Here is a 22,982-nt window from a genome sequence, read left to right on the forward strand (position 1 = left end):
TAAGCATCCTTGGGAAGATTTTCCTGACCTAATTAGAACCCAAATTTAATCTGTGTATAGTTGTGGATGAGGCTTCCCAGAAATTAACTACATCTTTTATAATCCCTGCCTCATTAATTGCCCTGACTAAATCAGTGACAAGGCAAGCACAGAAATTCTCCTTTAAGCAGCTCCTGGCAACACTTTAGTGGCCTTCTGAGCTTGAGGCTGCACCCAGACCATTTTGTTTATGGGTAGAAAGGTCCATTGGTTATTATTAAAGTACTTAATCAGTTTCTCTGGCACTAAGGAGTCCTGCCTTCTCTTAATAAGGTAATTTAATTCCTTTTCAAATATACAGAAAGGAAAGATGACCAGAATGGCTGGTTCAGATGCAGGGCTGACAACCAGAAAATCTGATTTCCTCTCTTTGTTTTCATCCATCTGACTTTCACCAAGACCCACAAGGAGGGGGAAGTTTTCAACAAAAATCAGACGTTTGACTTAGCTTTGCAGAATGATTATGTTTCATTTCACTGAGATTCAATTCTCCTTTAATACAGAGACTAAAGCTTCCTTCATTGTGCACTGAAACCCTTACACTAGCTTATGGAGGCCCATGTTGGTCACTACAATTTATTACAGTATATTGATATTGGAAAGCCTTGGAAGAGCCAAAGCAAGCAGCCCTCAGCTCTTCAGAAAACACTTTTAGAGATTCAAGGAGGACTACTCTCCAGAAAGTCAGAGAAACAAATGCCAGTCAAAATCCCACAGATCCTCACTCCTAGATAAGTGAAATCCCCAGCTAGTGTAAAGCAAGGAATGAGGACTGACATTTGCTGTCCACTTCATTACACATGCAGATTATCAACACTTCTCTCCACATCCTTGTGGATGGCAAAGTCCTTCCCTGCACCTGCATTCAGTATAACAAGGAGGGTACAAGACGAGTGTTTGGTGCTTAGATCCAGCAAAGAACTTTGTGTACATTGGTTTGCTTTCCACAGACATGGCCCACATCACTAGGGACAAAGAAGCAGGACTATCCTCTGCTGACAGCCTGCCATGTCACAGGGAAGTGGATCATGACACCACAGGCCTTAGCAAGCACTATCAGCATCACAGCTGCCAAAGTCAGACCTCTCCTCCTTGGCCATTTTCAACCCTTATGTGCCAGTCTCATTTGCAGCCATTTATACAGGCAACTAATGAATCAAACCAGAGAAACATGGCCTTATCCCCAGCTGGATCAGCCCTTGAGCTGGTTTAAGGAGCTGTCACAAAACCACAAGGCAGATGCTAAGGACAGAAATAATCAAGGAAATGATTCTGCTCTACCAGAGCAGGAAAGAGACGCACACTGGTCTAACAGTCTCATAAAGAGCAAAAAAAAACCCACCTGGAAGTGAGCAGGCAATTTTTCACAGCTCAGGTAGAAGGTGTGTAAGGATAAGGAGCATGTCTGAGATTTGGATGTACAACTTCCAAGCTACTCTGTGTGAAAGTAAAGAGTGAACAGCAGGAATCATTTTTAATTAGTCCCAGCGAGTCATTTAATTGTTGCTTATTTTGCAAGCTGGATATTAGGATTCCTACATGACAGTCCAGCATAAAAGTAGGAAAGTAAATGTACACAAACCCAGGCATCCTGCTAGTGAGAATTCATACTGCTGTTATGCAGTGGATTTCAAATGCATCCCAAATAGTCATGCAGAAAAGGAGACGAACACAGCAAATAAACCTTCTTCCATGACAGTGAAAACTCCTTTAAAGCTTAGGCTTTCTCCACTAAGACTGATTGCATTCTGCTGTTAACTAAAAGCAACTTTGTGGAGTTCCAAATTTCCCTTTTTCCAGTAATTTGCATATAAAATGCAGCCACTTCCAAACTGAACAACACTTTGAGCTGCCACTGTGTAAAGTCAGCATGGACTCTCAAGACAACTTCTCAGGACTGTCTCTTGCTGAGGACTTCTCCATGCCCTCAGCAATGCTTTGCAGGAGAGGACTGCCCTCTGCACACAGCACTGCACTTTCTCAGTGCACCAAACTACACCATGGTTTGAGACTGCAAAAGGTCATCCAGTCGACTCTCCCCCCCAAAGTCAGCAGGGACATCTGCTAAATCAGGTTGCTCACTGCCTTGTCTAGCCTCACCTTGATGACAGATGGAGCCACAGCTACCTCCCTGGGCAACCTATTCCAATGTTCCAACGACCTCATTGTTAAGAGCTTGTTCCTTACATTCAATCTAAATCTGCTTTTCTTGAACTCAAACACATTGCCCTCATCCTATTGCTACAGTCCTTTGTAAACAGTACCCCTCCAGCCTTCTGGTAAGCCCCCCTTCAGGTACTGGAAGGTCTCATTAGGTCTCCTTGGAGCTTTCTCTAGGCTGCACAACCCCAGCTCCCTCAGCCAGTAGATGTGTTCCAGCCCCTGATCACTTTCATGGCCCTACTCTGGACCCACTCCATCAGATCCATGTCCTTCCTGTGCTGAGGGCTCCAGAGCTGGATGATGTACCCTAGGTCTTGCCAGAGCAGAGTGGCAGAAACACTCCTCTCCATCTGCTGGCTAAGCTTCTGTCTATGCAGCCCAAGACTCAACTGCCTTTCTGGGCTGCACACGCACACTACTAGCTCATCCACCAGCACCCTCAAGCGCTTTCCTGCAGGACTGCTCTCACTTAAACCATCCCCCAGCCTGCACTGATATCCAGCATTGCCCCAACTTAGGTGCAGGACCTTCCACTTTGCCTTATTGAACCTCGCAAGATTTCAGGTCCCCCTCAAAGGCATCTCATCCTTCAGACTGATCAACCACATCTTTCAGCTTGTTATCACTTGCAAAGCTGCTGTCAGTGCACTCAAGCTCACTGCCAATATACAGATACAGTGGCCTGACTCCTCTGGCCATCTCCTGCCTCAGTAGACACAGGTACTGTGTCTGAACAGCAAAATAGCACAAAACTACCATGCATGGAACACTGGAGTCTCGTGCCCTTCCCATGGATTAAATAGGCTCATAAGGGTGTCAGGAAATTAACACAGCCAGCACAAGGAGTAGATGCTAAATCCATGGGACAGCAACAGGAGCAAGAGTCACACTCCAGACAGCAGCAAAGCACCAAAGTACCTCAGCTGCTCTCAAAAGACCACACAAAGTAATGAACTGAAAGCTCACAGTAGTGGAAGTGAAGGATAGAAGGTAAATGGCATAAAGATCAGAAGAACCACACTGCTTCAGCAGGGCTTGCACCACAGACTTCTCACTAAGTTTGTGTGAAAAGAGGAGCTGAAATGCAGTCTAAGGGGACTTCAACATAGCCTGTCAGGAATGAGGCACAGAGACAGCCCTTAGCATACATTTCACTGCCCTCCTGGCACTCCACAGCACTGGCAACAGTATTTTTGTCTTCCATGGATGCGAGGCAAACAGCTCAGCACTCTGGAGGGCTGACATGAGAGAAGGGGATACCCTTTCATCGATGGTTTTCTGTCTATAATCACACTCTACTTCACCAAATATGACTGGGGGAGGGGGGATGAAAGTGCATTTGTCTCTCCTGCCCCTACAAAATGAAAATTGCTGGAATTCAAGTCAGCATTACCTACTACTTGTGTCAACTGTAACTCATCTTTAAAACACCATTTCTTGCTCAAATGTCAGGACAGAAATGAGGGTCTGCAGCCTATCCTACAGGGGCAGGTGATTTTAACTCAGTTCCTTGGTGTGGTTAACAAAGAACCAATCCAAGTGCACCAACTTCATCTCAGTATTTGCCCTGAAGATATTGTGAATGAAAACCTATCTCTGCCTTCAACTCGCTGTAATTTTAACCTGCTTCATTTTATCACAGCTCTTCATCTGACTGACTGGTGCCAGGAACTTGCCAATACAGAATTAATAACATCACTTTTGGCCCCTCAGCCTAGCTTTGAAGTCTGAAAGCAGTAACAAGGAAAAGAGCATTTTACTTGGGAGTGATGACAATCTGTCTAAGACCACAATTCCCTGAATGTAAACACAACAAGAGGTACACATTTTGGCAATAATAAATAGGTCAAATTTGCTTGGGCAAGTGTTGATGGCCAGGTGATATCTCTAGTCTCTCCACAAAGGCACACTGAAAAAAAAAAGACTACTGAAGAGTCTCTTTACTATCATATAATTAAGCAGGTTGGAAGAGACCTCCAAGATCATCCAGTCCCACCCAGCCCCATCCAGTCAACCAGACCATGGCACTAAGTGCCTCATCCAGGCTTTGCTTCAATACCTCCAGGGATGGCAACTCCTCCACCTCCCTGGGCAGCCCATTCCAATGCCAATCACTCTCCCTGCCAACAACTTCCTTCTAACATCCAGCCTAGACCTCCCCTGGCACAGCCTGAGACTGTCTCCTCATTCTGTTGCTGGGTGCCTGGCAGAAGAGACCAACCCCACCTGGCTACAGCCTCTCTTCAGGTAGTTGTAGACAGCAGTGAAGTCTGCCCTGAGCCTCCTCTTCTGCAGGCTGCACACCCCCAGCCTCTCCTCACTGGGCTGTGGTCCAGGCCCCTCTCACCAATGAGTGGGGACAGCCTGCTCCCTCCCAGTGCAGGCCATGGGGAAATGGGGCCCTGCATCCAACCCTCTCCTGGAAAATATTACTGTGATATAGGATGCAGCATGCTACTGCTGTATTCTAGCAGGGATAGTTCCTCTCCTATGTGCCTGCATTGATGGAGACCCCTGAACCCCTCAGGAGGTCAGCTTCTTGCTACTTGTTGGAAGAGTCCAAGAGAAAGAGCACAGGGAAATGCAAGCAAAATTTAAAGACAGCAGCTGTGAGCTTCACAGGGTGCCTGCTGTGACTTAGTTAGTGTATAATGCAGACCACCTGTGTCATTCCTTCCTCACCACTGCCCACAGTAGGGCTGCTTCCCCTTGCCAAACACCCATTTTGACCATTCTCACAGCAGAAGTGAATGTGGGTTTTTAGCTGGGGGTGCTACTTTGGGAAATTAAAGTACAGGCTGTGAAAAGAAAACAAGGGAGGTGTCTACTGCACTCATAGGCTTGCTGAGATAGATAAAAACAGGAACTTAAGCATAGATAAGACAGAGCAGGAGAGTCAGTGTGTGGGTCTCTGTCACAGCTGGTGCCTGGGCTGCTTCTGTGTGACTAATCTTTCTGCTTTCTAACCCCCCTGGCCGATCCACCAAGCTCACTTTGCACCTAAGGCAAACTCTGGGATAAGATAGAGGAGTGGAAAGGTGCTTGGGAGCCCCTCCTGAGGGCTCTGGTTTCTGGGAGGGCTGTTGTGTCTCTGTATTGCTTTTAAGTTGTATATTTCTGTATATAGCTGTAATTATAAAGCTTAATTCCTTAACTTCCAAGCAGCTGAGTCTAGTCTGGGTGATTTCATAAGTGTGGGGAGGGTGGGCAACTCCCAAACAGTCACACTGGGTTTAAACTAAGACACCCTACTGCTCACAGAGAGCCTGAGTACAGTTTGAAGCACAAACACACATGGCTCTAGACAACAACTTGAAACCTCTAGCTGCCAAGCAGCTTAATGAAGTAAAATCCTGAACCACATCATAGTCAGCCAGTGCCCTGACCTGGCTTCACAGCCAGGACTTCACCTGGTACTGAATCAAGTGAGTTTTATCTTAGTTACAAAACAAGACAGGATTTTAGCCACTCTGACACAAAAGAGTCAACAACATTGGAGTCCTACACATTCTTCCTTGCCAGGGATTCTCAGACATTCCCTCCAGGCTCATTCAATGCTTCTTAAAAATGTTTCACAGACTCACTCCTGCCCTTTCTACAGTTTTATGAGTGAGCAAAAAGGAGTAGCTAAACAAAGAGGAGCTCAGCCTAAGAAGGCACAGCCAGCACCCACGGATGATATGACAGTGACCATCAACTCTCCATCCTACCCACCCAAGGGGTCACCAGACCCCACACACAGCTTTAGATCCCACACCCACTCACCAAGCACACACCATGGGGACTCACCAGTGACGACACGATGAGGATCCCTCTGTCCAGTTGGACTAGCTCAGGGCTTCTGCCTTTGCTGGGGCTGCTTATAAACGGGAGTGGGCAGGGTGGGGGAAAAGTGGTCACACCTGGGCTGGGAGGAGACTGCAACAGATCCCAGGTGCTCTGCGTTTAGGGGAAAATGTGGAGTGGGAGAGGGGCAGATGTGACCGAAAAGGGCAGGTGGTGCTAAAAGGAGAGGGATGGGGAGGAAAAGGATGAAGATTAAAAAAGAAAGCTGGGGGGAAAGGAAGGTGATAGAGAGAAAAGGAGGAAGGATGAGGGAAAGAGGAAGATGGGAGAAAATAGGAGGTGGAGAGGAAAGGAGGAGAATGGGGAAGAAGGGAGATAAAAAGGAAATAATAAAAATGAAACCTGGTCTGTAGTAAAAATGAATTTGAGAAGCACTGCAGCCAGCCTTTTCAAGACCAAGCCTTTGTCATTTCTGCTTGGAGTAGTAACCAGACAGCTTCACTGGCTCACTGTGTTGGCTGGAGAAGAGCAAGTCACACCTGTCTGCAGTGGGGTAGCTGACCCTGAGACCCCCAGCAGTAACAAAGATCACTTTTGCTGAGTCTCTCTAGACTTGGAGGTGAAGATCTTGTCTCTGCTTCAAAGTAAAAACAGTGACCCATTGTAATGAGCCAAACCCATCACAGCTTGAAAGGGTGAAGCAGGTTCGATGTTTAAACCTGGGTCACTCTGAGGCCAAGAGTAAGAAAGCATGGCCAAGCCAGCTCCTGCTCTGTCGTGTGTCCAGCACTGTTTTATTTCTCCCTGGAAGCCAAATGGCAATGTCTAACGTTCCAACCAGAGACGTGTATTAAACATAGTCCTTTCTCTATCAGTGTTATTAGACAAGGATTGATTTTATAGCTTAAAAACATGGACAAGATGCAGTAAAAATTAAACAAATCATGGGCAGAGCTCTGCTTTTCAGAGGTGGTGATACAAAAACAACCTACAGTTTTCTTACAGTTGTCCACAAATGAAGCCTCCATTGGAGCTACCACAATTAGAGCTACTTTGACCGATGATGGAAGATGTCACTGGAGTGGTTATGCACCTGGAGAACTGTCCTAAAAACTGTGCTTCAGTGCACATGGGGTTGGGGAGATCAGTGAAACAAACCATCCACGTATCTGCTATACACCTGGAACCATTGCTTTCAGCCCCCAAACTAGAGTGATAATGTCTAAGGTGGGAAAGAGAGAATTGTCCCCAGTTACAGAACTGATGGTCAGAAGGTAAGTGGCTTTAGACACAGTCCTCCCACTGGCATAGAGTTCACAAAGAAATCTAAGCTCCAGCACCGACCCTACCATGAATCATGCTGGAGTGATCTTCCTATCATTGTTCAGGCACTTGTGTGATTCGTGTCAGCATCTGGAATTCTTTAAAGAGTAGCTTCCCAAGTGTTATGAAAACAGAACATAAAGCAACTATCTCCATGTTTTGATCCAAGAAGTTTCCAAGAGTCATTTCTACACTGCAACTGCATGAACCTTCAGATTACAGACCCATCTTCAGCCCTTTGATCTGATGTGCATCAATTACATAGCTGGAGCAGTTGCTATTGCCCAGAGGAAAAGAGGGGGTTTATAACAAACAGGAAGGAAGAAGTAAACAAAAAGAACAAGGAGATCAGTAAAGACATCTGGCCTGGTGAGACCTCATCTTGAGTACTGCATTCAGTTTTGGGCTCCCCAGTTGAAGAGGGACAGGGATCTGCTGGAAAAGGTCCAGAAGAGGGCTACAAGAATGACGAGGGGACTGGAGCACTCCCTGATGAGGAGAGGCTGAGGGACCTGGGGCTGCTTAGTCTGGAGGAGACTGAGAGAGGATTTAATCAATGTCTATAAATATCTGAGGGCTGGGAGTCAGGAGGGGGGTGGGACAGGTTCTGCTCACTTATTCCCTGAGATAGGACAAGGAGCAATGGATGGAAGCTGCAGCACAGGAGGTTCCAGCTCAACACAAGGAGGAACTTCTTTATTGTAAGGGTCACAGAGCACTGGAACAAGTTCCCCAGAGAGGCTGTGGAGTCTCCTTCTCGGGAGAATTTCAAGGTCTGTCTGGGTGTGTTCCTGTGTGACCTGAGCTAGATTGTATGGTCCTACTCTGGCAGGGAGGTTGGACTTGATGATCTCTTTGGGTCCCTTCCAACCTCTGACATCCTGTGAGATAAGAGTGGGCAGGGAAACAGAAACTATCAAAAGAGAGCATACAACATCAGGGAACAGTGCATGAGATGTCCAAAAGACATGAAGGTCAAGCAGAGGATGCATCACTTCGCACAAAGCAAGAAAGACCATCCTGAATAAAAGAATCAGCATTGCATGCCAAAGTTATTTTATCACAGCATCACAGAATGATAGGGGGTTGGAAGGGACCTGATGATGATCTGGAAATCATCAAGTCCACCCCTCTCCTGCCAGAGCAGGAACACTTAAAGCAGGCAGATTACTGAGGAACAAGTCCTGGAGGACCTTGAAAACCATCCTGACTCATCTGAGACTTGAAAATTAAAACAAAAGACAGCCCAAAGGATTGCAAACTGTCCTGTGGGCATAGAAGGATGAAAAAGAGGAAATACACATGCACATAGAAAGCTCTAGCAAATGCTACCTTCATAAAGCAAGCAACACTGCCCTGGGAAATCACCTAAAGCCTCTCTGAGGCCCTTCTGTAATTATCCACTGTCTTTTCCACCTGATCATCAATTGGCATCTTTGAGAGTGCCCAAAACTTAGTTTTAAATGCAACAATCTGCTCTGCATAGATGTGGAATGAAATTCTGATACTATGCTATCAAGGAGCTAAGCTTTATTACTGAGACTTTCTCAGGTCAAATATGGGACTCTCCAGAGCCCAAAGCTGCACTCACTGAATAAAAATTAAGGCAAGTATCACGACCTCAGTAAAACATAGTCCTTTCTTAGAAGAGGGGAAAGATTGTGGTTTCTTACATTTTTTTCCCCCTTTTTTAAAGAAACATGATCAATTTGAACTGAAGAACTAATTCTGCTCTCCATTACGCACCCATCAATTCGGAATTGCTTCTGAGTCAAGTGAAGAGCTTTTTGAGCTGACCTGGTCTTTAGTTTTACAAAGAATGGAACTGTTGATTTCTGCTGGGCTCTGTGTTTTAGCCATAAGATTTTCCTCAGGATTTGAGCCAGCGACATTACACCTCCCACATCCTTTAAAAATCAATTTCTCAATCTATTTCATGTAGAGTTGTGCTGGATTGAGGATAATTGCTATGTTTTAATGAGAGAAATTAGATTATTGGCCATGAAAAGAAAATATAGTGATGTCTGTATTACCAAATCATTCTGCTGGGACATAGAAAAGCAAGGACACAAACACAGACAAGGTCAGTCTCTGCCTGGCTGTCACTGTATGAACTCTTCTGCCTGAACCTGCACATTCCCAACTAATCATTCTGCTTCTAACACCCCTTGCTGACCTTTCCAGATCACCCTGCAGATCCCGAGATAAGGGAGGAGGTGGAAAGAAGGAGGAGGGTTGGTTGGAAGCCTCTCTTGGGCAGTCTGGCTGCTGGGAGAGGTTTTTGGTTTCTGTATTATCTTTAACTAGCACATTACTGTATATAGTTGTAAATATCTCTAATATATTGTACATATATGGTTGTAAATTATGCTAAGCTGTAAATATAAAGCTTCATTCCTTAAATTCCAGCCTGCTGAGTTAGTCTGGTTAATCTAGCAGGGGAAAGCTCCAAAATCACTACAAGAGTTCACCATAAAGCAATGAGCATTCAAAAGGTGTTTTTGGGACCTCAGAAATACAATTGCATAGAATTTCAGCCAATTAATGCTAAGGGAAGGGGAGGAATTTTGCTGCAATTACTGAGCAGCAGAATAAGATGGTTACTCTGCTCTAGGTGGTCCTGCTCTGGCAGGGTGCAACAGATTATGCAAAACTAATCATCTGTATTAATTTTGACATCCAGGTGAAGATTGTTAATAGCTATGAAACTGTTTACCAACATTAAAACTCACCAGAAAACTTATTCACAAGGAAATGTATATTTGCAGGGAACAGGCAAAGCTAGAGCACTTATTTCTTAAAGTGGCAAATGCAGACATTATACTGGAAGAGAAGATTCTTGTGGTTAATTACACTGCTTACCCATTAGATAGACACAAGAAGCTCCTTTCTGCTTATGGCAGAAGGCAACTAGTGAGCTGAAAGAGGCTTTTAAGTATTTACTCATGAAATACTATCAGACAGTACCCGAAGCACGTGGAAGGGTTGCTGTTGGTGGTCTCAAAGCTGTTAGAGGCTTTGGAGTTTCCCAGGCTCTTTTCCCAGGCAGCTGGGAGTCTCTAGCATAGTCTCTAACCTGGTTCCTCTTGATTCCCAATTCAGAAGAAGCCTTGCAGAGGGGCAGGCAGGATGCAATGCCATGTGCAGTCTTGGCTGTGAAGATGCAGGCATCTAGACTCTGCTCCTGGTAAAGTCGAGGCAGTAAAGTTTCCAGGCAACTTCAGGATGCAATGAGGCAACAGCATCAGCACACTGTGCTACCTGCTCATGCCCTTTTATCCACACAGCCCGAGACTAATAGGGCTTTGGACATAGGTTAGCCAATCAGAATGGCACTTTGCCAAGCTTGACTGTATTAGGTGAAGCCAGGGCTTTCATCTTCCTTTCCTGCAGTTGCTTCCCCCAGCACAGAAGAGGGGGGAGCAGGGGAAGCAAGAACCTTCTTTCCCACAGTTGCTTCTCCCCACAGCAGAAGGGGGGAAGAACAGAAAAACATGCATTAGCAAGCCAGGGCACGGATAAGCCCATTTTTGGCCTATCAGGCCTACCATGACACAAGGGGGGTTGGACCAGATGAGTTTTCGAGGTCCCTTCCTGCCATTCTACGATTCTGTGATTCAGTGAAAGGTATTTTTGAGAGCTAAGCCTGCCCACCTAAGAACGAGAGAAAGAATTCATTCAGCTGGGTCACTCAAGCACAGCTAGCCAGTTTCAAACTTCTAGTTCTGCTTCTAAGCTCTGCAGCATGCTTCCCACAGCCAGGAACTGAGCACTCCTTTTTGTCACAGCACAGGGACTAATAATACAAGCAGTAAATGGCACAGCACATATGCGAGAGCTGCTAATCACAATGACTCTAAGTCACCACTGATAATTAAAATGACAAGAAACTGAGAACAAAGAAGGAGCCAGGATTATTTTAACAAACACACACATCCCACTTTGTTTGGGTGAAACAATCAGATTTTTTTTTCAGCTTGTGACTGTTTTCCAAAATTCTGTAAATGAGAACATGGGTGATTGTGAGGTTAAGAGAAGCAAAAAGAATAGCACAAGAAGGAAAAAAATCTTAAGGCTGAGAAACAGGTACTGGAGAAAAAAATGTCTGTGGATTAGGGTAATCACAGGCACATCCCTAAACAACTGAGAGGGCCCTATCAAGAACCAGGTCCCTGTCGGGATTGCCTGTCTCCAGAAGAAATCAAAATCAATGTGCCTGTCTTACAGAGATGACATGTGGGAAGAAGCAAGAGAGGTAGAGGAAGAAAAGACAGAGTGAAATAACAGAGGAAGGGCAGAGCTGTGCACAGGCTGCCAGCCAGCCATGTCAGCACACTAGCAAGGCACTCACTGAACTTACAGCAATACAGCAGAGGAGATGCTAAGGGCAGAGCTGGGGAAAATCAAATACACCCTCAAAATAGTTTTTCAGTTAGTTGTAGAATCACAGAATTAGTCAGGGTTGGAAGGGACCACAAGGATGATCTAGTTCCAATTCCCCTGCCATGGGCCCTCACACTAAGTCAGGCTGTCTAGAGCCTCATCCAGCCTGGCCTTAAACACCTCCACAGATGAGGCTTCCACCACCTCCCTGGGCAACCCATTCCAGGGTCTCACCAGCTTCATGGGGGAGAACTTCTTCCTAACATCCAGTCTTAATCTACCCATTTCTATCTTTGTTCCATTCTCCCCAGTCCTACCACTACCTGACAGCCTAAAAAGACCCTCCCCATCTTTCTTAAGATACTCAAGGGCCTCCTTAAGATACTCAAGGGAACAGTAAGATCACCTCAGAGCCTTCTCCTCTCCAGACTGAGCAGCCCTAACTCTCTCAGTCTCTCCTCATAGCAGAAATGCTCCATCCCTCTGATCATTCTCGTGGCCCTTCTCTGGACACACTCCAGCATGTCCAGATCCTTCTTGTAACAGTGGCTTCAGAACTGGTGGAGTCACCACCCCCGGAGGTGTTCAAGAAAAGACTGCATGAGGCACTTAGTGCCACGGTCTGGTTGACTGGATAGGGCTGGGTGCTAGGTTGGACTGGATGATCTTGGAGGTCTCTTCCAACCTGCTTGATTCTATGATTATTTATACACTTAATAAACTATTCAATGTTTTTTGTATCAGCCTCATTATAACTCACATCTAATCCAGATTCAACCCCCTCCTTTTTTTTAACTCATTTCCTACAGGTGACATCAGGATCATAGCAAAGCTTACCCCTTGCCAGATACCCTCTGTGTTTCTCCACACTCCTCCATTAAACACACAACCTCTGTGCTTCTCCACAGTTCTCCATTAAACACACAACCTCTGTGCTCCAGACATGAGTTATCCTTCTAAATATGCCTTCCCTGGGCTTGTCAGTCCTTCCCAGGGAACCCACAGCAGCAGGCATGCCCACATGCCACCAGCTCACTGCATGAAACACCTGAATGCCACATCCATTGCCTGATGGTAGCATCCTTTGCCGTGCAGCACCGCATCCCACCCGCAGTTAAAAACGAACCAGCTCAAGTCTGCATGTCCTCTAAAGCACCTGTTCAGTTTCTCCTCCCCTTAGACTTCCTTCTCTGTATCTTCAGCCCATGTACTAATGTTCAAGACTCGTGTGTCTGCTTATCTCCATTTTCCACCTCTTCCACGGCCCCAGACTTTGAAGCAGAACTGTCACAGATTGGCTTTGTAAACAGTTAACTCCCCTCAGCATCATTATCGGGGGTCAGTGTTCTTTTGAACCAAGAATGGGTATCTTTAAACAAAATACTTTCCTTCTGCATTTCAGTGCATTTGGATTTTATGAGAGCATTTCTAGTCAGTATTTTAGCTTAAAGCTGAAGCATGGAGATATTATTGACTGCTCAGTGGCATGCTCAGTGGCGAACGCATCACAGTGCTCTATAACTGCAAAAATATGGATAACAGTTATGTTCTCTGCCATTTATTGATGTTTACTCCTTTTAGAATACACATTGATAGGTACTTTCCACAGAGCACGAGGACAGTGAAAGCACCTACAGAGTCACTGTCTTCCCATTACTTCTATATTGTTGGAATCTGATGGAATCTAGCAAATAACAGGGCTGAAACGGAACAAACCAAAATAGCTTCCTGGCAGAAACATGTAGAGGTGGGGGGAAAGAGCAAAGCTCAAAATCTATCCAAAAGGACAGTGTTGGAAATATGGCAAAACTAGCCTGGATGAGGCACTTAGTGCCATGGTCTAGTTGATTGGCTAGGGCTGGGTGCTAGGTTGGACTGGAAGATCTTGGAGGTCTTTTCCAACCTGGTTGATTCTATTCTGTTCTATTTTACTCTATTCTATGCTACTTTCTCTCCTCCCAGATAGCAAACCAGCAAGGCTCCTGTTACCAGTTCAGTCAAGGTTGGTATTCAGCCATGCACGGAGAGGCAGTGGAGGAGGTGGAAGGCAGAAGGCAAAGGGAACAAAGAGTAAGGGATTGTTTATACATTGGCTTTTTGTACCCTTTAGCAACCTCATGATGACAGAGACTTGATCATTCCTTTCCTTTCACAACCAATGCCCTGCTCATTCAGTCTGCATTCAAAGGAGCATACAGAAAGTTCCTCTCTCTTGTTTATAATTTAGAACCACAGTATCACAGCATTATCAGGGTTGGAAGAGACCTCATAGATCATCAAGTCCAACCCTTTACCACAGAGCTCAAGGCTAGACCATGGCACCAAGTGCCACGTCCAATCCTGCCTTGAACAGCTCCAGGGACGGCGACTCCACCACCTCCCCGGGCAGCCCATTCCAGTGTCCAATGACTCTCTCAGGGAAGAACTTTCTCCTCACCTCCAGCCTAAATCTCCCCCGGCACAGCCTGAGGCTGTGTCCTCTTGTTCTGGTGCTGGCCACCTGAGAGAAGAGAGCAACCTCCTCCTGGCCACAACCACCCCTCAGGTAGTTGTAGACAGCAATAAGGTCTCCCCTGAGCCTCCTCTTCTCCAGGCTAAACAATCCCAGCTCCCTCAGCCTCTCCTCGTAGGGCTGTGCTCAAGGCCTCTCAGCAGCCTCGTTGCTCTTCTCTGGACATGCTCAAGCATCTCAATGTCCCTCCTAAACTGGGGGGCCCAGAACTGAACACAGTACTCAAGGTGTGGTCTAACCAGTGCAGAGTACAGGGGCAGAATGACCTCCCTGCTCCTGCTGGCCACACCATTCCTGATGCAGGCCAGGATGCCCCTGGCTCTCTTGGCCACCTGGGCACACTGCTGGCTCATGTTCAGGCGGGTATCAATCAGCACCCCCAGATCCATCTCTGTCTGGCTGCTCTCCAGCCACTCTGACCCCAGCTTGTATCTCTGCATGGGGTTGTTGTGGCCAAAGTGCAGCACCCAGCACTTGGAGCTATTTAACGCCATCCCACTGGACTCTGCCCAAGTTACTTCAAACTAAATCATATTTCTTCTGCTCCCCAGGTTCCGCTTCAAAGGGTGCTGGGCTAAGAGCAGATGCATTACCACATGCAGGGGGCTTTCCTGGAGAATGTTCATTATAGAGTGGCATTAGGTGAGAGGGGACACATTCCCTCCTTTATCTGCTACTTTTAGTAACAATCAGGCAGCTTACATCAAGCTTTGCAGAAAGTGGAAGCTGAAAAGCTGTTAGGATCCTACAGTGCTTTTCAAGACAGGTATCAGAGCAGAGATGTTAAATGTGATCGGTACACCCACTGAGAGCAGAGCTAAATGCTGTTTGGCTTTTCCCATACAAAGAAGAATCCACCAATAACAGACATATTATAACCATTTTAAAAAGTCACTTTTACCAACCATCAGGCAATCAGGTTTCACAGCTAACTAGATTCCAACTCCAAGAGACACACACATTCATGCTCACAATTCCTCTACTAAAGCAGTCTTCAAAAGGTTCACTGTTGCTGAACCTACTCGAATGTTAAAAACTGATGTGGTGGTGGTTTATTTTCTTCCTTTCTTCAGCAACAATGGCACTTTAAGCTCACTTACACAGCACTTATATTTGGATTGACCTCAGAAGCTGGGGAATAGCTTCAAAACTAAAAACTCCAAGATGTCAGTCAGCAATCCCCAGATTATTTGGTCCGCCTGACGTAGCTGCAGCCTGCCCTGAGGAGAAAGTGAGTGTGTAAATGCAAAACACGTTTCAAATAATCTGTTTGAGGTCTAACAGCATCTGCCACACTTTTTCAAAGCCACAGACCATTTCCATGGAGGATACCATACAACAAAGACGATAAACCACCCTCCTGCATGCCAAAGCTCTGCCTCTGCAGTAAGGAGCTAGAGAAGAATGTGTGCACAGGGATACACATACCAGGTTGACCTCCACATAAGCTCTCCCATAAACATTTAAGTCCTGGTGGATAAGAAGTTATCCATGGGACAGCAATGTGCCCTTGTAGCCAAGAGGGCCAATGGTATCCTGGGGTGTATTAAGAAGAGCACGTCCAGCATCTGCTGCTGGACACACTCTTCACACTGGTCTCACCCTGGTGAGACCTCATCTTGAGTAGTGCATTCAGTTTTGGGCTCCCCAGTTTAAGAGAAGGTCCAGAGGAGGGCTACGAGGATGATGAGGGGACTGAAGCACTGCCTGATGAGGAGAGGCTGAGGGACCTGGGGTTGCTTAGTCTGGAGAAGAGAAGACTGAGAGGGGATTTAATCAATATTTATAAATATCTGAGGGCTGGGGGTCAGGAGGGGAGGGACAGGTTCTGCTCACTGCTTCCTGGGACAAGACAAGGAGCAATGGATGGAAGCTGCAGCACAGGAGGTTCCAGCTCAACACAAGGGGGAACTTCTTTCCTGTAAGGGTCACAGAGCACTGGCACAGGCTGCCCAGAGAGGTTGCAGAGTCTCCTTCTCTGGAGACTTTCAAGGCCTGTCTGGATGTGTTCCTCTGTGATCTGTGTTAGATAGCATTGTCCTGCTCTGGCAGGGGGGTTGGACTGGATGATCTCTTTGGGTCCCTTCCAATCCCTGACATCCTGTGAGCCTGTGAAGCAAATGAAGGATTTTAGCCTCAATTCCAAAGTCACACTGCATGCTGCTGTGTGAAGATAGTCTCCTCTTGCACACAAAGTTGCAGCAGCTTGAAAAGAGGTTTGAAATCTGGTAATTTATGCCACTTTATGTGTCTGCTGACAGGAATAAAATCCCACAATCTCGAATTTCCTGAGGTCGCTACGGTGTAGTGCCTTATGAAATGGGGTGTCAGTATTAGTCCCTTGCCATGCAAGAGGGCATTAGCAGCAGTATATCAGATGTGCAGTGTCAACAAGTAAATCACCAGGAAGAGCTGATGAGCTGCAAATTGAACCTACCTTTCAGCAGGGCTGCAACCCGACAGGCTTGATGGTTACCATAGTAATCCTCTGGCGGTTTCCAATTTATTGCCTTGTGCTGCACACTTACAAAGGCTCTTCAGCTACCTTCTGCACTGTTTCCACAATCAAGAGGAATGCTGTGATAAATGTCCACTATCCAAAAGATATATTCAAGGGGTTGTAATGCAGGAAAGTGGTACTTTAAATGCAAATTACAGGCTTTTTGCCCTTTCTAGAATATTAAAGAGTGATTTCAGGGAATGAAAACAAAGAACTCTGACCTCTGACACCATGATTCTTTGCTGTACAGATCACAATTTTCTGTGGGACCAGATACTGCATGATTAAGTAGCATGAAACTGAAAATGAGGTAATAAATTCCACTAAAGATAGTCTGAGTAATGCATTGATTACGAAAATAAGTATACAACTGAGCAATTACCAGCTCAGGCAGCCACCACCTCTTGTTCAGTGTATTTAGATCACTCTCTAATCATTAGAAATCAAATTATTTCATTATATCTAATTTACATCTCCTTAGATTTTCAATAACACAAAAGAATATTGCCATGTGGAATAAATGTGATGAGCTACCAGCATCCCAATATTTGCATGTTACAGAATCACAGAATTTCTTAGATTGGAAAAGACCTTCAAGATCATCAAGTCCCATCATTAGTTTCACACTGTGATGGTTTGGGTGTTCCCTGCCCCCCCCCCCCCCCCCCCCCCCACCTTAGAAATCACCCAGACGAGACTCAGCCAGCTCTGGAAATATGAATGAAGCTTATATTTACAGCTAGCACAATAGACAAGCAGATATTTACAGCATATACAGTTATATACAGAAATATACAAGGTAAAAGATAATACACAAACACAGCTCCCCTCCCAGAAACCTGAGTCCCCAGGAGGGGCTCTCAACCACCCCTTCAGCTTCCCCCTACTCTTCTCAACCTTACCCCAGGACCAAGGAAGAATGGAGGTTTGGGCAGAGGTTAAGAAGTAAAGTGGATTAGCCCAAACTGGAGGGTGAGGTTAGAGAGATGCAGCTCAGCCAGCAGCTCCAGCCAGAGTGATGGTGAGAGTGTGAGAGTGGTTATCAAATGTTTTCATTTCTTGTTCCCATACATCTCAGCAAGCCTATGAGTGCAGTAGACATCACCACTGCTTTCCCTTCACAGCCTGTAATCTAGTTCTTCTCACCAAAACATTCTAACCTGCTTCAAACTAGCACCCACACTGACATGTTACACCATAGAGACTGAACACTACCAGACTGCACTAGATTTTAGCTTCCCTCCATGACGGGCAAGCCCTGAGAGTTTGCCTTTTATTACCATCCTAAATATCACTTTGCCTTTCTCTTCAGCCGTGCCTCGAAAAGAGCAACTTCCCATCTCGTTAGTTCCCATTGCAACCCATGGAATATTCCATTAGGTTTTACTGGATTGCCTGTGCCCATAATTCTGTTTGATGGCTCACTAATAGAGGACTGAGGGAACACAGAGCGTCTTTCTTACCGAGCGCAGAAGCAGCAGGTACTCATTTGTGTATTAGCAACTCCCACGAGGGCACTGTGTTATTGATTCTGCCATCTAAATTCTGCTGTTGGACAGGAAGGATATTGTGTGTAGGATTAATAAAATGATTTCCTCGAGCAGTGTGTTTTTAAAGCATTGCTTATGTACTCTTACCTCAGAAAAGCTTCTTGGGAATGTACCTTGTCGAAACAAAACGATTCTGTGGTGCAGCACAGCGAATCAAAAGGAATGTGTGCTGTATGGCAACAACCCCATAGTGTGCCTTTGGATTAAACCATGAGGTTAGCATTGCACTTAAACCACAGAGGGAGAGGCACACCTGTTATTTGGCTGCTTCCTGCAACTCATCATAGAATCAGTCAGGGTTGGAAAGGACCACAAGGATCATCTAGTTCCAACCCCCCTGCCATAAGCAGGGACACATCACACTAAGTCAGGCTGTCTAGAGCCTCATCCAGCCAGGCCTTAAACACCTCCAGGAATGGGGCTTCCACCATCTCCCTGGGCAACCCCTTCCAGGGTCTCACCACCCTCATGATGAAGAACTTCTTCCTAACATCCAGTCCAAATCTACCCATTTCTAGCTTTGTTCCATTCCCTCCAGTCCTATCACTACCTGACATCCTAAAAAGTCCCTTCTCGACTTTCTTGTAGCCCCCTTAAGATACTGAAAGACCACAATACGGTCACCTCAGAGCCTTCTCTTATCCATACTGAACAGTCCCAACTCCTTCAGTTTCTCCTCATTGGAGAGGTGCCCCAGCCCTCTGATCTGAAAGGGAGACACGGCTTGTCTGGTTAATTGATCCATTCTCTATTGTCATTATAGGATATACTTTTCCAAAGACAGCAGTGATGGTTTGGGAGTTACCCACCTCCATACACAATGAACTCATCCAGACTAGACTCATCTGGCTGGAGGCTAAGGGATGAAGCTACATCTTAGATTACAGTTTAGCACAATTTACAAGCATATATATGCAATATACACAAATATTTACATCTATCACAGAAATAACACAAGTTAAAAGTAATACAGAAACACAGTACCCCTCTGGGAAATCAGAGTTCCCAGGAGGGGCTCCAAGCCACCCTTCCACCCTCTTTCCACCCCTCTACCTTGCCCCAGAGCCTGCCTTAGGTGCAAGGTGAGCTGGAATGATTGACAAGCAGGTTTAGAAGCAGAATGATTAGTTGGGTTACACAGATCCAGGCAAAGCAGCAAAAGCTCAGGGAGAAAAACACAGACATCAACTCCGGCAGACAAAGACTCTGTCTTATCTATGTTTGTGTTCTTGTCTGTCTATGTCTCAGCGAACCTGTGAGTGAAGTAGACATCAGCACTGTTTCCTTTTCACAGCCTATAATCTAAATTCTCTCATTAAAATACTCCAGTTGGCCTCAAACCAGCCCAGACAAACAGCAGAAGCTTCATGGTCTGCAGTTCTCACCTAAGGAGCCCAAATCTTGTGAGCTTTGTACTGCAGAAACAGAATCTCCTTTCAAGAGTTCACTTCTATAGTCATATTGAAAAAGCATTACCAGAAGAGTCATCTCTTGCTTGGAGACAGACTAAGAGTTGGGCTTATTCAACCTGGAGAGCAGAAGGCTCCGTAGAGACCTTGTTGTGGCACTCCAGTATCTGAAGGGGGCTACAAGAAAGCTGGGGAGGGACTTTTTAGGGTGTAAGGTACTGATAGGCCTGGGGGCAATGGAGCAAAGCTGGAAATGGGTAGATTCAGACTGGACATTAGTAAGAAGTTCTTCACCATGAGAGTGGTGAGACACTGCAACAGATTGCCCAGGGAGGTGGTGGAAGTGTCGTCCCTGGAGGTCTTTAAGGCCCGGCTGGATGTGACTCTAGGCAATGTGATCTAGTGTGATGTGTACCTGCTCCTGGCAGGGAGGTTGGAGATGGATGATCCTTGTGGTCCTTTCCAGCCCTGACCATTCCATGATTCTGTGACTCTGAAAGAAGAATTTTGGCTGGCTTGGTGAGACATCCTTAGGTATGGTTCTCCACAAGAGATGCTTACATATGAGCAGATACCTTTTATTTTCATTAAACTTGTGCTGCCCATTCAGGTAGCTGAGTGTTCACACGGACACCCTGTCAGGAGAATCTCTTAGTTTAGAATCAAGGCAATTTCAAACAAGTATTAACAGAAATGGAAGAGCATTAAAAAACAAAGAAATCAAATAAAGAAAACAGGGGAATGAAGCTAATATTAAATAAAGATACACATTCCTTCTCTGCCAGGCTTGGTCTGGCTGCACCTAAAGCAGTCTAAATGAAACAAAATGTTCATCAGGACAGGCCATGGTTTTCCTGCCTCCATGTGTCCTTTTGCTAACAGCAGGCATTTTACTGACTCTATATGCAGCCAACTGGACAGATTGCATGAGGTTCCCTACCCCGCAGCAGGGTCTCTGCCAGTGGCTCCAGGCTGCACCATGAATTTGCCAGGCCAAGGGTGTGGATACAGCAGCTCACATGCTGGCTATGGCAGATGTGTGCTCTGCTGTATGGGCAGCAAAGTCCATTCACTGATCAGCCAGAGCCAGGCCACTTGCTGAAGCTTGTTCCAGGGCTCCTCTGCTTCCTCTCTACTTCCTCAGATTTTCCACTATTAGAGACAGGGCTGCAGGACATGACCAAAACTGTCCTGGTCCTTTCCTCACCCATGGGATTCACATGCTGACCAGAGACATGGTGCCCACAGGTTATGCACAGACCCAGAGGCACTGCATCTACAGAGCCATTGATTCATCATGCTTTCATCCATTAATTGCCATGCAAAGCGAGGGATTCCTTGTGCCCTCCCTAACCTGGCACCACACACACCCATGCAGAACTGCAGTGAGTCACAGTGGTCCTAATAACTTTCTCCCTCCAGACTGCAGTGTAGCAAACCAGGAAGCTACAGAGCTCACAGTATATGGTTTGGGTTTTTTTACTGTATGTTATTATCTTTATAAAAGAAAGTGTGTTGTGTGGAGGGACCTAAAGCTGGCTCGTAAGGGGGCTGGAGCACAGCCCTATGAGGAGTGCCTGAGGGAGCTGGGGTTGATCAGCCTGGAGAAGAGGAGGCTCAGGGGAGACTTATTACTCTCTACAACTACCTGAAAGGAGGTTGCAGCCAGGCAGGGTTGGTCTCTTCTCCCAGGCAACCAGTGAAAGAACAAGGGAACACAGTCTCAAGCTGCACCAGGACAGGTTCAGGCTGGATATTAGGAAGAAATTCATCATAGAAAGTGTGACTGGCATTGAAATGGGTTGCCCAGGGAGGTAGTGGAGTCACCACCTCTGGAAGTGTTTAAGAGGTGACTGGATGAGGCACATAGGTGCTATGGTTTAGTTAATTAGAAGGGTTAGGTGATAGGTTGGACTCGGTGATCCTAGAGGTCTTTTCCAACCCGGTTGATTCTGTGATGCTGTGATTCTGTGCCCTCAGCACCAAACTCTGGTTAAGGCTCCACAGGAATGACTGGTCCAACCTCACAAAATTTCTTCCTTATGAACGAGTTCCAGAAAATTCATTTCTCAGTAGCTGACTGAGAAGCACAGAGTCAGGCAGTATCAGTACTAAAGGCTGATACTAATAAAACAGGAGGAGTAGAAACAGAGCAAATACATAAGATGCAACAGTTGGTAGGCAATGAGTTCACATCGCTCATCAGACACCATTACATGTTGTTCTGATCACTCTCACCATGGTGAAGGGACTGAAGCACTGCCTGATGAGGAAAAGCTGAGAGCACTGGAGCTGGTTAGTCTGGAGAGGAGAAGACTAAGAGGGGATCTAATAAATGTCTGTAGATATCTGAGTGCTGGGGGTCAGCAAGGAAACGACAAAGACAGCCTCTGCTCACTTGTGCCCTCAGATAGGACAAGGAGCAATGGATGTAAGATACAGCACAGGAGGGAATGAGGAAGAACTTCTTTACTGTAAGGGTCACAGAGCACTGGAACAGGCTCCCCAGAGAGGTTGTGGAGTCTCCTCTTCTGGAGACTTTCGAGACCTATTTGGATCATTCCCATGCAATCTGGACTTCTTCAGAGTCACAAAAAAACTTGGTTCTGTTGCCTATAAAATTCATTACCAAATCTAAGAGTAGCTGTTTGTTTCTTTTCCTCTCCTAGCTTCTGGCCAAATGTAGCTCTGCTCAGTGAAATGTGGGATGGGAGCAGGGAGAGATGCTCCTTAGTAACTGCACACACCAACTGATGCTGAGGCCTCTTCTCACTGTGCAGCGACAGCAGTGTGACATTCCCAGGCAGCAGCGCTTGCTGACATCACCAATCATTTTAATGTCATTTTCTGTACCTTGTTTATCAGCAGTCATTTAAATAACGAGGTTGTGAGGGAAAACAGAACTCAGCAGACCCCAGCCTTTGCCCATGACTTCGCCTGTCTTTTGCAGGTCTGGGGAAACCCAGTGCTAGGCCTGAGGCAGAGCTTGCTACAGAGCAGCACTTACTGAAGCGGTGTTTGTCATGCTGCAGATAACACAACCTAGGATTATTTCTGCACCGCACACACAATCACAAGATGCAGTGCGAATTGAAATGAGCTGGCAGTAGAACACAGCTTGTGCCCTGCTTCAGAAGCCGTACAGAAACCATGAGCTTTTCCCTCTCAGCAAAGAAAGCTGAGACACGTGCAAAATGCTGGCTTGTGGATACAGTGCTGCTGACTAGCCAGAGTATTTTGGTAAGCTTGGTACACATCAGGACTGACATCAGATGTGGACTGAGAAACTCTCAGTAATAAGAAAACTGGAGAGCAAA

The 22,982-nt window shown here is 46.0% G+C and overlaps 1 protein-coding gene across 9 annotated transcripts in view; it reads right to left on the reverse strand.

The window, feature by feature from the left end:
• The window catches only part of NAV3 (neuron navigator 3), a 505,349-nt gene that overhangs the window by 459,937 nt on the left and 22,430 nt on the right, over positions 1-22,982 (reverse strand). For 7 of the 9 annotated variants that reach the window (XM_064141978.1, XM_064141976.1, XM_064141981.1 and 4 more), the window contains exon 1: positions 5,992-6,034. The exons of the other annotated variants lie outside the window; for them this stretch is intronic. The gene's annotated coding sequence lies outside the window, so the exon portion shown is untranslated. Of the gene's footprint in view, positions 1-5,991; positions 6,035-22,982 lie in introns of those variants that run through there. 9 annotated transcript variants of the gene reach the window in all.

This window comes from Pogoniulus pusillus, chromosome 4 (assembly GCF_015220805.1).
Source record: "Pogoniulus pusillus isolate bPogPus1 chromosome 4, bPogPus1.pri, whole genome shotgun sequence".
Lineage (NCBI taxonomy): Eukaryota > Metazoa > Chordata > Aves > Piciformes > Lybiidae > Pogoniulus > Pogoniulus pusillus.